General features: G+C 35.4%; 1 protein-coding gene across 3 annotated transcripts in view; it reads left to right on the top strand.

Moving 5' to 3' along the window:
* FER (FER tyrosine kinase) overlaps positions 1-12,917 on the top strand; it is a 453,694-nt gene that overhangs the window by 28,048 nt on the left and 412,729 nt on the right. For 2 of the 3 annotated variants that reach the window (XM_086685760.1, XM_086685844.1), the window contains one exon: positions 38-183. The exons of the other annotated variant lie outside the window; for it this stretch is intronic. The gene's annotated coding sequence lies outside the window, so the exon portion shown is untranslated. The remainder of the gene's footprint in view (positions 1-37; positions 184-12,917) is intronic. 3 annotated transcript variants of the gene reach the window in all.

The raw sequence follows: 12,917 nt of genomic DNA, 5'->3' as shown, positions 1-12,917 counted from the left end.
AGTTAACATTTCTGACTCCTTGAATTTCTTCTTGCAGCTCATGTTTTCTGGCCAGACTTATGGTCATTCCCGTGAGACTTCACTGCACATTTTCTCAAGTGTGTTCCTCATCCCTAATGTGTAATCCTTCAACATGGACCTGCTACTTTAGCTAAGATATGACCAGCAATGAATAGTAGTAAGGTAGGAGTACTTTACTGTTCTTAGTGAATTGCTAAAAACTGAAACTGTGAAACAGTTTTGATTTGTCTTGGTTTTGTAGTATTTGTGTTAGATTATTGTACCTAGGCAATCATTTTATATTTATGTTGTTTTTTGCTTGTCATTTATCCTACAGAATTTTATCTCATTTGTGATATAATTATTATTTTTTTCAACTAACATTTACAATCAGCAGAATCCCAGTCTATATCTTTTTGCAGCCTGTATGTCCACTAGTCCTATATTTTCAAGCACCTGGCACCAAGCTCAATATATCTTATTTTCTTCTCAAACAGTTGCTCTTCCTTCTGGTTTCTGTATTTCTATTAATAGCATTATTAATTCCATTGTTTAACACAGTCCTATATTCATTTATTATTTCATTCATTTGTTTGATGTACATTGACAGGCTTCTGGTAAGTAGTAGACAGGTTGCTGCTTCTGTGGATATGATGATGAATAAGCTGCATATACCATCCTTATAGCTTATATTTTAAAGGAGTGGGGACAGGCTTAAAAATGAACTGACAAAATAAAAATTAATTGTAATACACTTTTTTGAAGGAAAGCAAAAATCAGATAATTTGGAGATAAGGAAGTAGGAGCTGCCTTAGATAGGGTGGTCACAAAAGGAGTTGATGTTTAAGATTCACCTGTATATGAGAAGGAGCTATTTCCAGAGTAGGTGGTGTGTGTGTATGTGTATGGTGTTTTTTGATGTGGAAAGCATTCTCATGAGAAGGAATAGCGAAGTGAAATGTCAGGCAGAGAAAGGAAATATGGTATGTTCTCACTTATATGTGAAATCTTAAAAAGCCTAAACTCATAGAAATAGAGTTAGAATGGTGGTCGCCAAGAGTTGAGGAATAGGGGCAATGGGGAGATGCTGGTCAAATGGTACAAACTCTCAGCTATAAGATAAATAAGATCTGGGGATATAATGTACAACATGGTGAGTATAATTAACAATACTGTATTATATGCTTGAAATTTGTTAAGAGTCGGTCTTAAATGTTATCACCACACACACACACACACACACACACACACACACACACACTCATAATTATGTGAAGAGATGGAGATGTTAACTAACTTTATTGTGGCAATTATTTTGGACTTTATACATATATCTAATCATCACATTGTACATCTTCAACTTACATGTTATATGTCAATAATATCTCAGTAAAGCTGGAGGTGATGGAGGGAATAAGGGATTAGTGGGTACAAAGACTTTGGAACAGGAGAATTGGTGAGTTTGAGGAACAGAAAAAACCCCAGTGTGGCTGAATTAGTGAGGGAGGCAGAGATGGGTAGGAAGAGGTTATAGAAATATGCAGGGCTTTGAAGGGTTTGGAAAGAAGTTTGTATTTTATTTTGAATGATATCATCATTTGAGCTGCTGTGTGAGGAATGGGCCGGCCTGGTGAAAGTGAAAGCTGGCAGTTTTAGTTGCTGAGGTGAATAGTAGTGGCCTGATAAGGTGCTAGCAGCATGAGACAGAGAGATGGATGGATTTGAAATGGATCTGAATCAGAATGTATGGGACTTTGAATAGTTTGGGTGTGGAAACAGAACATTCTGAAGATGACTCCAAGATTTTTGGGTTTTGAGCAACTGGGTGGATGCTGGCATCTTGTCCAGAAATCTTTTAGATAACTATCTTTACCATTATGTCAAAGATTGGTTCTTTCACTGAAAGGGAAATTAATTGTAATGTTAGAAATAATGTTAGTGCTGGAAATAAAACCATCTGGCAAATTTGTAATATGTACTGCTTAATACTTTGTTTTGCTTTTTCCCCTGAAATTTAATTTATATGAGTTTTTGTTTTTGTTTTTATTTTATTTATTTCTTTTATTAGTAGTTCTGTCTTTTTTGTTTTTTGTAAAGACTTTTTAATATATTTTGAAAGAGAGGAATTACTATTTATTGTTTGTGTTTTATGTGACAGGCTTTTGGCTAGCTGTTTTAAATACTTTATTTTATCCTTACAATAGACCATTGAGGTTTTCTACTTTGCATATGGTTACCCTTTGAGTTCTAGAGCTGAGAAAAGTTGTAGCATGTGGGAAATATGTAGATGGAAGGATCTTAAAGATCATCTACTTCCTCCTCTTTCAGCGGAGACCTAGAGAGGTTCTGTGACCTGCCCACGATCAAACAGCTGGTTTTCACATTTGCTGAGACCAGTGCTGCTTATACTCCTTATGTTTCAGTCCAGCTGGCCTCCCCTCACGCTATCTTCCTGTTCCATCAGCATTTCATAATGAAAATGTTGAGTGCTGTAGAACAGTGGAAGATATAGGCAGTGTGCACCCATATTACCTTTCTTATATATTCACTCACTGTTGAAATTTTGCCACTTTTTCTCTCTTTATATATTTTTAAAATCATTTGAAACTGTACTGGAGAGATTATAATATACAATTTTTAGTATGCGTATCTTACATGGGAACGTGGATAATTTCTTGCATGTTCATAATATCAATATCACAAATGAGAAAATTAACATTATTTAAAAATATGTTTAATATAATGGTCCTTATTGAGATCTCCCCATTTGTCCCTAAAACTTTTTCCTAAATTTATGAATCTAGGATTCAGTCAGGTTTCATGCATTGCATTTGATTCTTTATTCTCTTTTAATTTTGAACAGTCCCTCTTTTTTGTTTTTCTTGATCCATGTTTTCTTTAAGAGATATAGTGTGTGTATATATACTTAATGTCTCTCTAGGGAATTGCCTAGTTTCTTAGAACATTATTCATCTAAAACTTATTTGCAGTTTGCTTCTTTCCTTCCAGTGCTCTGAGGTTGCTGGAGATAAAATTGTTTATTCCAAGCTTTTATTTTTTTTTTAAACCATCATCCCAACCTTAAGTAGACAATGTAGGAAATTTACATTGTATTTGATCCAATGGCCCCAGTCAGCTATTGAAATTCATTTAAAACAACAGAAATCTGAAACAAAACAACAAATCATAATTCTGAAGAAATTCCTCTACTTCCCACCATTACCCACCCCCACCTTCTAACCTAGGGATGTATATCTAGTCGCCATGGATATTATCATGATACGTTATAAAGCAGTAGCAGGCTAAGATTTTGTCTTGGAAAAATGCACAGTTTCAAGTGGGAAGCAGATTAGAATGCAAATGATAAATAAGCACATTAGTAGAGACGACCAGAGCTCTGCACAGTGAGAAAGGATTGAAGTACCTGCTCTCTCTGGTACTTATGTAGAGCTGGCATTCAGTGAGTGTTCTTCTTTCCTTGCTTGGTTTTGAGTTTTACAGATTTGGTTGTTTTTTTTTTAAGCGTTAAATGGCATTTAGGAACAAGTAGTATTTTGGTGGGGGGGAGCAGTGGGAGGTAAATATTAAGCAGCATTTTTAAAGAGGGGAGAGTGACATTTTACAGTTGAGAGGAAAGAAGAAAGTGTCAAGGAGGAAGGGACTACTCAAGGTGGTTTAGGGAGATCTGTGTAGGTTTTTTCTTCATTTTGTTCCAGCCAGGCTTGGATTATAGTTCTATGCTTTTACTACACTTTGCACAGGGATTCGTTATAGTTATTGCTATGTGTTAGAACTGCTTTTCCTCTGATAAGCTCCCGGAGTCTGTGACCAGTATTTTTTTTTTTTTTTTAAATCTATGTGTACCCAGGACTTTACTCAGTACCTGGCATATTGTAGACATTGAATAAATACTTACTGGATGGATGGGTGGATGGATGGATGGATGGATGGATGGATGGATGGATGGATGGATGAAAGAAAGAAAGAAAGACTTTTACTAAGACCTAGTGCAAAAAGACAGATTCCTGTGCTGGGAAACCACAGTAATGGTGGGATCCGGTTTGATCGATTCATTGTTGAGGTGCTCAGTTAGAGCAGGAATTGGTTCAGGAGTCTGGGAGAAGGACCAGAGATGAAACCAGAGCATTCCATGAGTGGGAATACAATTGGGTTCTTTTTCAGAGAAGTAGCTAGCATGATGTAAGCACCTTTGTCATTTTCTAAATAAAATAAGTATATTTAAAAGAGAAATGTTTTCTAATATTAAGCATTCCATCTGTGAATTTGATTTTTACGTTCTTAATATTCAGTCTTAAAAAGTTTGTTGGGAAATCTTTCCTTTTCCTTATATGTGTTTATATTATAAAATGAATACATGCTTATGATAAAAATACAAACTAGAAATACATAAAATACAAAGTGACATTCATCTTACTTTTCCAGGTCTCACTCTTCACAAGTAGCTAATGTTAACAGTTTGATGTACATCAAGTTGGACTTTCAAAAAAATATATATATTTTAAAACACACATGTTTGTATAGTTTTACAAATAAAATCATTGATGCCCATGTTCTGATATTTGCTTTTCCTCCTTATCTATTTTACCTATGCTCCATATAATTCCAAAAGTTATTGGATATTTAGGAGGATGGAAACACTAGCAGAGGATAGTAGCCTAAAATCAGAGTAATTGAATGTTAACATTTAGGGAACTTAGAATAAGAAAAATGCCTGCTAAAAGTTTTATTAGTTTAATTGCTGTTAATTTAGAAGTAGTTTTTGACTTATTTAACCTATATTAAATTATAAAAGTAATCATTTTTCATATTATGCATTATAGAATTAACACATAAGAAAGTAAAACTTTAAGATTTATTGAGTACACGAACATGTAACCATGAATAGGACACACTGTCATTACTGCTCTTTGATAACAAAGAGCAGAGGCCAAGAAACCTGCCTGGAGGTGGCGATATGAACATACTCCTGAAGTACTGGTAGGAGTTAGCTAAGCTTTTTAAAGAAATGGCTAAGGGATGGGGCGCCTGGGTGGCTCAGTCGGTTGAGCGTCCGACTTCGGCCCAGGTCATGATCTCACAGCTCGTGGGTTCGAGCCCCGCTTCGGGCTCTGTGCTGATGGCTCGGAGCCTGGAGCCTGCTTCGGATTCTGTGTCTCCCTCTCTCTCTGCCCCTAACCCACTAGCATTCTGTCTCTGTCTCTCTCTCAAAAAAAATAAATAAACATTGAAAAAAAATGGCTAGGGGAAATGAAGGAGAATTGAATCAGAGCTGGAGGTTGTTAGGACAAATGCAGTAGTAAGAAAATCAGGGGAAGTCATTTGATTTAATATGTGTAGGGAAAGAAGTTAGGGGGTTTCATGCCCTGGTGTTGGGACAGTCCAGGTTTATATCCGTTGTCACAGAATAATAAAGAGTAGTATGCCATTGTACTCTTAAAAATACCCTAGTTCTGGGTAATAAGTGGCATCACCCTTAAAGAGAGAATATAGGGTGTCCTGATCAATATTAGGGAATTCAGCTGGAGATCTCTCTGAGATTGAAGAATAGGTATAGTAAGAGTTAATAGTACCAAAAAAATGGTAAATAGTAGCTTATGGCCTAGAACTAGAATATTACAGTTTACCATTGCAGAGATGAAACTGTTTTCGATTTAGGCTATGGGCAATAGCGGTGGATGGTTGGAATGAAGGTGGATTGAATGGATCTTTGGAGAAGAGAAAGACTATAGAGGTTAGAATCTCCATGGATGAAGATAAGAGTTGGGTTAGAGGATAACATTGGGGGACAAGTGGAGATTGCAAGGAAGATTTGGAGACAACAAAGCTAGATGGGGTAAAGCTGAATAAGGAGAAGAAAATTTTGAATGAGATTAGAAGAGCAATGATTTGGAAATGGCACTAAAGAATCAGGATAGTGTTACCCATCCTTTCACTATCGCCCCTCCCCCACCCAATTCCCATGGATATGGGTGGCGGAATGTAGGGAGAGGGTAGCCCCCACCTGTGAACACTGTATTTTTGGGGAGCCAGATTTCAAATAGGGTAAACAGTTGAAGTGTACAGATTTAGGAGTTTATTTACAAACCGAATGGAATTCTAGAAAAATAATTTGGGAAGACATGACTATAGAGAAAGGATAGAGGAGGAGTGGGGATTGGGCCTTGCCTTTTGGGAAAAGATTGAATTATACAAAGAAGCCAAAAATGGAACTGATTTTCCTCCATGTTCTTTTTTTCCTTCCTTCCATGTTCTAAACAGTGGTGCAGGGTTAGCCTAATCTGGGTTCTCTGAGAGGCTGTCTGGCTTTGGCTTAGTTCATTTCAACTATAACTGATGAAACTTTAATAGATGCCATTCTGCTATGGTATGCCTTTAATGAACCTATTTGAAAGCACACATATGGATTTTGAAATTATTTTGACTTCTCCTGTATTGCTGCTGTCTTTGAAGAGAAAAAGATTGTTTGGCTTTAATTTGAACACTGAGCTCTTTTATAATAATTGATCACCTAGTAAGAGTTTAAAGGTTAAGAGGTATCTAGATAATGGTTACATTTCTAGAATTTAGGCCATACAAGGTAGTATGCAATGTGGCTATACTTAATTGTATTAAGTTTATGTATATACATAAACTTTTTAACCTTTGTTCCCTTTTTTCCTTCAGATTAGCAATGTTTCATAAACATGTCCCTCATTTTCCTACCTGTCACTTTACTTATGTTTAAACTTCTTCTTGGAGAATAACTCTGCTTCATCACTTGCTCTTCATGTTCTATCTTGTGGGGGTGCTCTCCTTCTCTCTCTCATGCTTTATTAGTAACTGCTTTTTAATAAGTCTCTCTGAAGCCAGGCACATTATATACTTTATCTCATCTGAGCTTCATAACAACCCTGCAAAGTAGGTATCACTATCCCCATTTTAAAGATAAGAAAACTGAGTTTCTAGGAGATTAATTAAAATGCAGTTACACTGCTATTAAATGGTACAGTTAGCATTTCCACCCAGAACTATCTGTTTTCAAAGCTGCCTCCTGCATACATGTTTGCAGATAGATACATGTATCTGTGCTCTTTTCTTAAATACCCCTCAAGGCTTGTTGGAGATATTCTTTTGTTTTTAATTAAAAAATTTTTTACCAGCTTCCTTGAGGTATAACTGACCTATATAACATTGTCATTTAACATATAACATAGTGCATTTAAGGTACATTATGTGATACATGTGTATATATTGTGACATGTTCTTTTTTTTTAATTCAGCAAATATTTTATTATTTTTTTAAATTTACATCCAAATTAGTTAGCATATAGTGCAACAATTATTTCAGGAGTAGATTCCTTAGTGCCCCTTACCCATTTAGCCCATCCCCCCTCCTACAATCCCTCCCGTAACCCTCAGTTTCTTCTCCATATTTGAGTCTCTTCTGTTTTGTCCCCTTCCCTGTTTTTATATTATTTTTGCTTCCCTTCCCTTATGTTCATCTGTTTTGTATCTTACAGTCCTCATATGAGTGAAGTCATATGATACTGGTCTTTCTCTGACTAATTTCACTTAGCATAATACCCACCAGTTCCATCCACATAGTTGCAAATGGCAAGATTTCATATATATATGATATATATACATATCATATCTTCTTTATCCATTCACCCATCGATGGGCATTTGGGCTCTTCCCTACTTTGGTTATTGTTGATAGTGCTGCTATAAACATGGGGGTGAATGTGTCCCTTCGAAACAGCACACCTGTATCCTGTGGATAAATGCCTAGTAGTGCAATTGCTGGGTCATAGAGTAGGTCTATTTTTAGTTTCTTGAAGAACCTCCATACTGTTTTCCAGAGTGGCTGTACTAGCTTGCATTGCCACCAACAATGCAAAAGAGATCCTCTTTCTCCACATCCTTAACAACATTTGTTGTTGGTGTAACTTCATTGTTGGTGTATTAAGATGTAACTGATTTCTGTGCATTGATTTTATATCCTGCAACTTTGCTGAATTCATGAATCAATTCTTGCAGTTTTTTGGTGGAATCTTTTGGGTTTTCCATATAGAGTATCATGTCATTTGCAAAGAGTGAAAGTTTGACCTCCTCCTGGCTGATTTGGATGCCTTTTATTTCTTTGTGTTATCTGATTGCAGAGGCTAAGACTTCCAATACTATGTTGAATAAGTCTATTTATTCTTAATACACTGTAAATTGTTTGAAGGAAGCAATCCAGAATTTATTTATCTTTGTACCCTAATGCTCTCTCGCCCATGTTTATTCAATAAATGGTTGTTGATTTATATTAATACTTTAAAAGAAAGAATAAAAATTCTGTTAATAATTCTGTTCTCCCCAAATAATTACTTCAAATACATTTTTAAAATTAAACAACAGTTCTTTTAAAAACATGCACATTGTTCATTTGTTTATGGACTTGTACGATGTTCTTTCTCAGTGGAATAGTATCATCCAATAATGTTGTTCCAGGAGGCTGTCTGGACAATCCAGTGCTGTTTCTGGTGAATTAATTTTTATTTTAAATTTTTTTTTTTTTCAATGTTTATTTATTTTTGGGACAGAGAGAGACAGAGCATGAACGGGGGAGGGGCAGAGAGAGAGGGAGACACAGAATCGGAAACAGGCTCCAGGCTCCGAGCCATCAGCCCAGAGCCTGACGCGGGGCTCGAACTCACGGACCGCGAGATCGTGACCTGGCTGAAGTCGGACGCTTAACCGACTGCGCCACCCAGGTGCCCCAATTTTTATTTTAAATTAAGCTAAAAACAACACTTTCAAATAAAGCATAAGAGGTGTTTTAAATACTGACTCTGTAAGATGGCCAAGGTCAGCATATATTAACTGGTAATGAATAACATTGTCTTCATAGTTACACTTTGGTGACTATTCATTCCTGACTGTTTAATGCTTATGAAAAAAACACCTCACTTTGTATTCATATGAGGTCAGTTTTTTTGCTTTTTATAACCCTGTTTCTTACTTGCAAAATTGGTGGCTTTTTGTGACTTTATTTCTGTCTTGCTGCAGACAGCTTAATATTTTGTTCAAATAGTTACTGTTTCCGACTTTTGTCAGTATTGAAGCATATGAAAGGTAAGAAATACCATTAGGTAATTATATTTGTACTTTAACTGATTAATGATTTGATAGTTTTTTATTAATGAATAAACATATTCTGATAAAGTAATTTGAACCATATACTGATTTTGATTGGTTTTATTAGGCACGGATTATAAATTCAAACTGTTGAATTTCTTGCCTACTTGTGAAAATATCTCTTGGAGAACGAATGAAATATTTCCTATTTCTATTACACAGTTATTTACTTATTTGCAGATTTTTAAAAATTAGCATACCTTCTTGGTATATTTGAATCTCTTCATCAATGTTAAAATAAAGAAAATAATTCAATAAATATTTTTGACCAGAAGACATCATCTCTGTTAAAATAAGCCGCCCTTACTTGAAGGAGAATATTCAGTACAGATTAAACTTTCTGTATACTATATAAAAATCATATTTCCATCTGTATACTCAGAGAATGTAAACATTGCCAGTTGTGGAGCCAAAAGTTGAAAAACAGGAGAAGTTTTAGAACAAATACTTGGATATACCCTTGTACTTACAAGAAATAACTTGGGAATTCTATTATCCTACCAAGGTAACTAGTTATCTGTTTTATATTTTGCTATTTTGTAACTTCCATTTTTGTTTAAAAGTATGTATAGATTTCTTTACTACAACATGAATTCTAATATTTGAAAATATAGCAATTTTTAATAGTTGTTTTAAAGTGTTTAATAACTAAGGTGAATTGAAAAGTCAACGTAACTCACTTGATTCTCAATAACAAGCTGAATAAAACAGATTTAAATAAACCTAGTCAATAGTTTATTAGTTTCATTACTCTCACTTTTAATTAAAAAATTTTAAAATATTCATTTATTTTTGAGAGAGAGAGAGAGAGAGAGCATGCATGCAAGTGGGGGAGGGGCAGAGAGAAGGAGACAGAGGATCCGAGCAGGCTTGAGCTGTGAGCGCAGAGCCTGATGTGGGGTTAGAACCCACAAACCTTGAGATCATGACCCGAGCCAAATCAAGAGTCAGCCACTCAACCCACTGAGCCATCCAGGTGCCCCTATTACTTTCATTTTTTTAAAAGATGCTATTTAAAAGTAGACATCTTTGCTAATAACATGCATGTACTTTTGTATAATATTCTGTTCCTGTCTGGTTTGTACTTACTATCAAAATTATAGATATTCTTATTTTAAAATTTCATTTACAAATCTAAAAAAATGTTAATTCTTATAATTATTTGCAATAAATTGAATGCCTACTGTATTCTAGGTAGTAACTTAAGCCCCAATGATATAAGGATGAAAAATATGTGATATTCTTATTTCCATGTAGCTCATAATTTAATGGGAGAAATGTATTTCAACAAATAGCTAACATATACCATGAGAAGTGTTATATTCATCACAGATACGTACATGAACCCTGAGATCTGAGAAAAGGAAACACTAAGTCAGCCTGGATGGTTGTGGTTGTGGGGATAGTCAGAGAAGCCTTCACAGAGAATACTACTTTAAAGTTTAGTTGTGGATAATTCTCCAGGCACATGAGGGAGGAAAAGCATTTCAACTGAAGGAACATCTGCAAAGGCACAGAGACTTTTAAGGAATCATAGTAGTAAGAAGTTGTATCGTTGCTGAGGGTAGAAGGTTGTCTGGGGCCAGCTTTGATTACCAGGCAAAGGAGTTTGAAATTGAACCTGTGGGTTAGGGTTGTAAAATTAATACCTAGTATTATTAAGTATCCTAAAGAATGAAGACTGCAAAGTAGGGACTACTTAGTACAATGCTGTTTAGCCTCAACCACCTAATTCTTTTAAGAGATTTTTATGCAACAATATGCAAGGCACAGTTTTAAGCACTGGAGATACAGTGGGGGAACAGAGCAGAGTACTTCCCTGACCAGTTGGAACTTACATTACAAATCAGTCTATAAAGTAACCACCCACCTGACCCCACCCTCTGTCTCTGTCTCTCTCTGTAATTTTTGGCTACAGCATAACCATAGGCTTTGCTTGAGATTTTTTTCACCTTCCTCAAGGTTAACATAGGCAGCTCTGTTTTACTCTGGAAGAATGTAGCTAAATGTGTGATGCCCTCTCCATCTTTTTCTTCCTCCGACCTATAGTTTGAGATCTGAGCATTACTTTTCTAAATATTGGAATTTCTATTGAGGTAATTGTATATTAACATGAAGTTGTATGAAATAATAATCCCTTGTCCAGTTTTCCCCAATGGTAGCATTTTGCAAAACTATGTATAAAATGACAACCAGAGTATTAACGTTGACACATTCCACTAATCCTATTCATAGAAATAGGATTTTTAACTGTAGTCTGTTTTGATTGTACTCATTTGTTGTGTGTATATTAAGTTCTATAAAATTTTATTACTAGTCTAGATTCATGCATCCACTACTACCATCAAAGTATCAAACAGTTCCAACATTGATTGAATCCCTTGTGTTCCCCTTTTATGACCACACTCACTTCCCTACTCTGTTCTTCAAGCCATAAATCCAAGCAACTCCTACTCTGTACTTTTTCGAGAATTTTTTCATTTCAAGAATGTTAGATAAATGGAACTTTTTGGGATTAGCTTTTTTCATTCAGTAGGGTTCTTGGAGATTCATCCAAGTGGTGGCCTCTGTGGATAGTTTTTACTGTGGGTAGTATTCCATGGTATGTTTTCACTTGTTGAAGGAACTCTGGCCTGATTCCAGTTTTTGGCTATTATAAATAAATCTTCTGTGAGCATTTGTGTACAAGTTTTTGTGTGAAGATATGTATTCATTTCTTTGGCATAAATGTCCAAGTGTGCAATTGCTGGGTCATAGTATAGTTAATGTTTAGTTTTATCAGAAACTAGAGTTGGCTGTACCATTTTGTCTTCTGACCAGCAACAAATGAGTGATCCCGTTTTTTCATATCCCCACAATCATTTGGTCTTGTCATTTTATTTTAGTCGTTCTGATAAGTGTGTAGTGATATCTCATTGTAATTTTTTTAAAAAATAATTTTATTTAATTTATTTTTTTAATAGGCTCCATGTCCAGCATGGGGCTTGAACTCATGACCCTGACATCAAGAGTCACATGCTTTACCACTGAGCCACTCAGGCACCCCTCTCATTGTAGTTTTCATTGTATTTTCCTGTTGGCTAATTATGTTGAATATCTTTTCATGTGCTTATTTGCCATTTTTATGTCCTTTTCTGTGAAATGCTTGTATATGTCTTTTGTTTATTTTCTTTTTTCTTTTTTTTCTTAGTTTATTTATTTTGAGAGAGAGGCTGAGAGAGAAAGAGAGAGAGAGCGTGTGGGAGGGGCAGAGAGAGAGGGAGAGAGAATCCCAAGCAGGCTTCTCTGTTGTCAGCACATGAGATCCATGAGATCATGGTTCATCCTGAGCTGAAATCAAGAGTTGGACACTTAAGCAACTGACCACCCAAGCACCCCTGTTCATTTCCTAGGCAGATTGTTGTTGTTAACTGTTGAATTTGAGAGATATTTATATATTCTGGATACTAGTCTTCTGTCAGATATGTTGTTCGCAAGTATTTTCTTCCAGTCTATAGCTTGTCTTTTTATCCTTTTCACATGGGCTTTCACAAGCAAAAGTTTCTACTTTTGATGAGGCCCAATTTATTGATTTTTCTTTATGCGTTGTGGTGTGTTTTTTTTTTTTTTGTCAAGTCTAAGAACTTTGCCTAGCTTTTAGATCATGAAGATTTCCAAAGATATCCTTTTTTTTTTTTTTTTTCTTCAGTGTTGCAGTTGTTTACATTTAAGTTCATCATCCTTTTGAGTTAATTT

The sequence above is a fragment of the Puma concolor genome, chromosome A1 (genome assembly GCF_028749965.1).
Source record: "Puma concolor isolate L17-30 chromosome A1, mPumCon1.1.hap2, whole genome shotgun sequence".
Lineage (NCBI taxonomy): Eukaryota > Metazoa > Chordata > Mammalia > Carnivora > Felidae > Puma > Puma concolor.
This window is presented reverse-complemented; position numbering and strand designations above follow the sequence as displayed.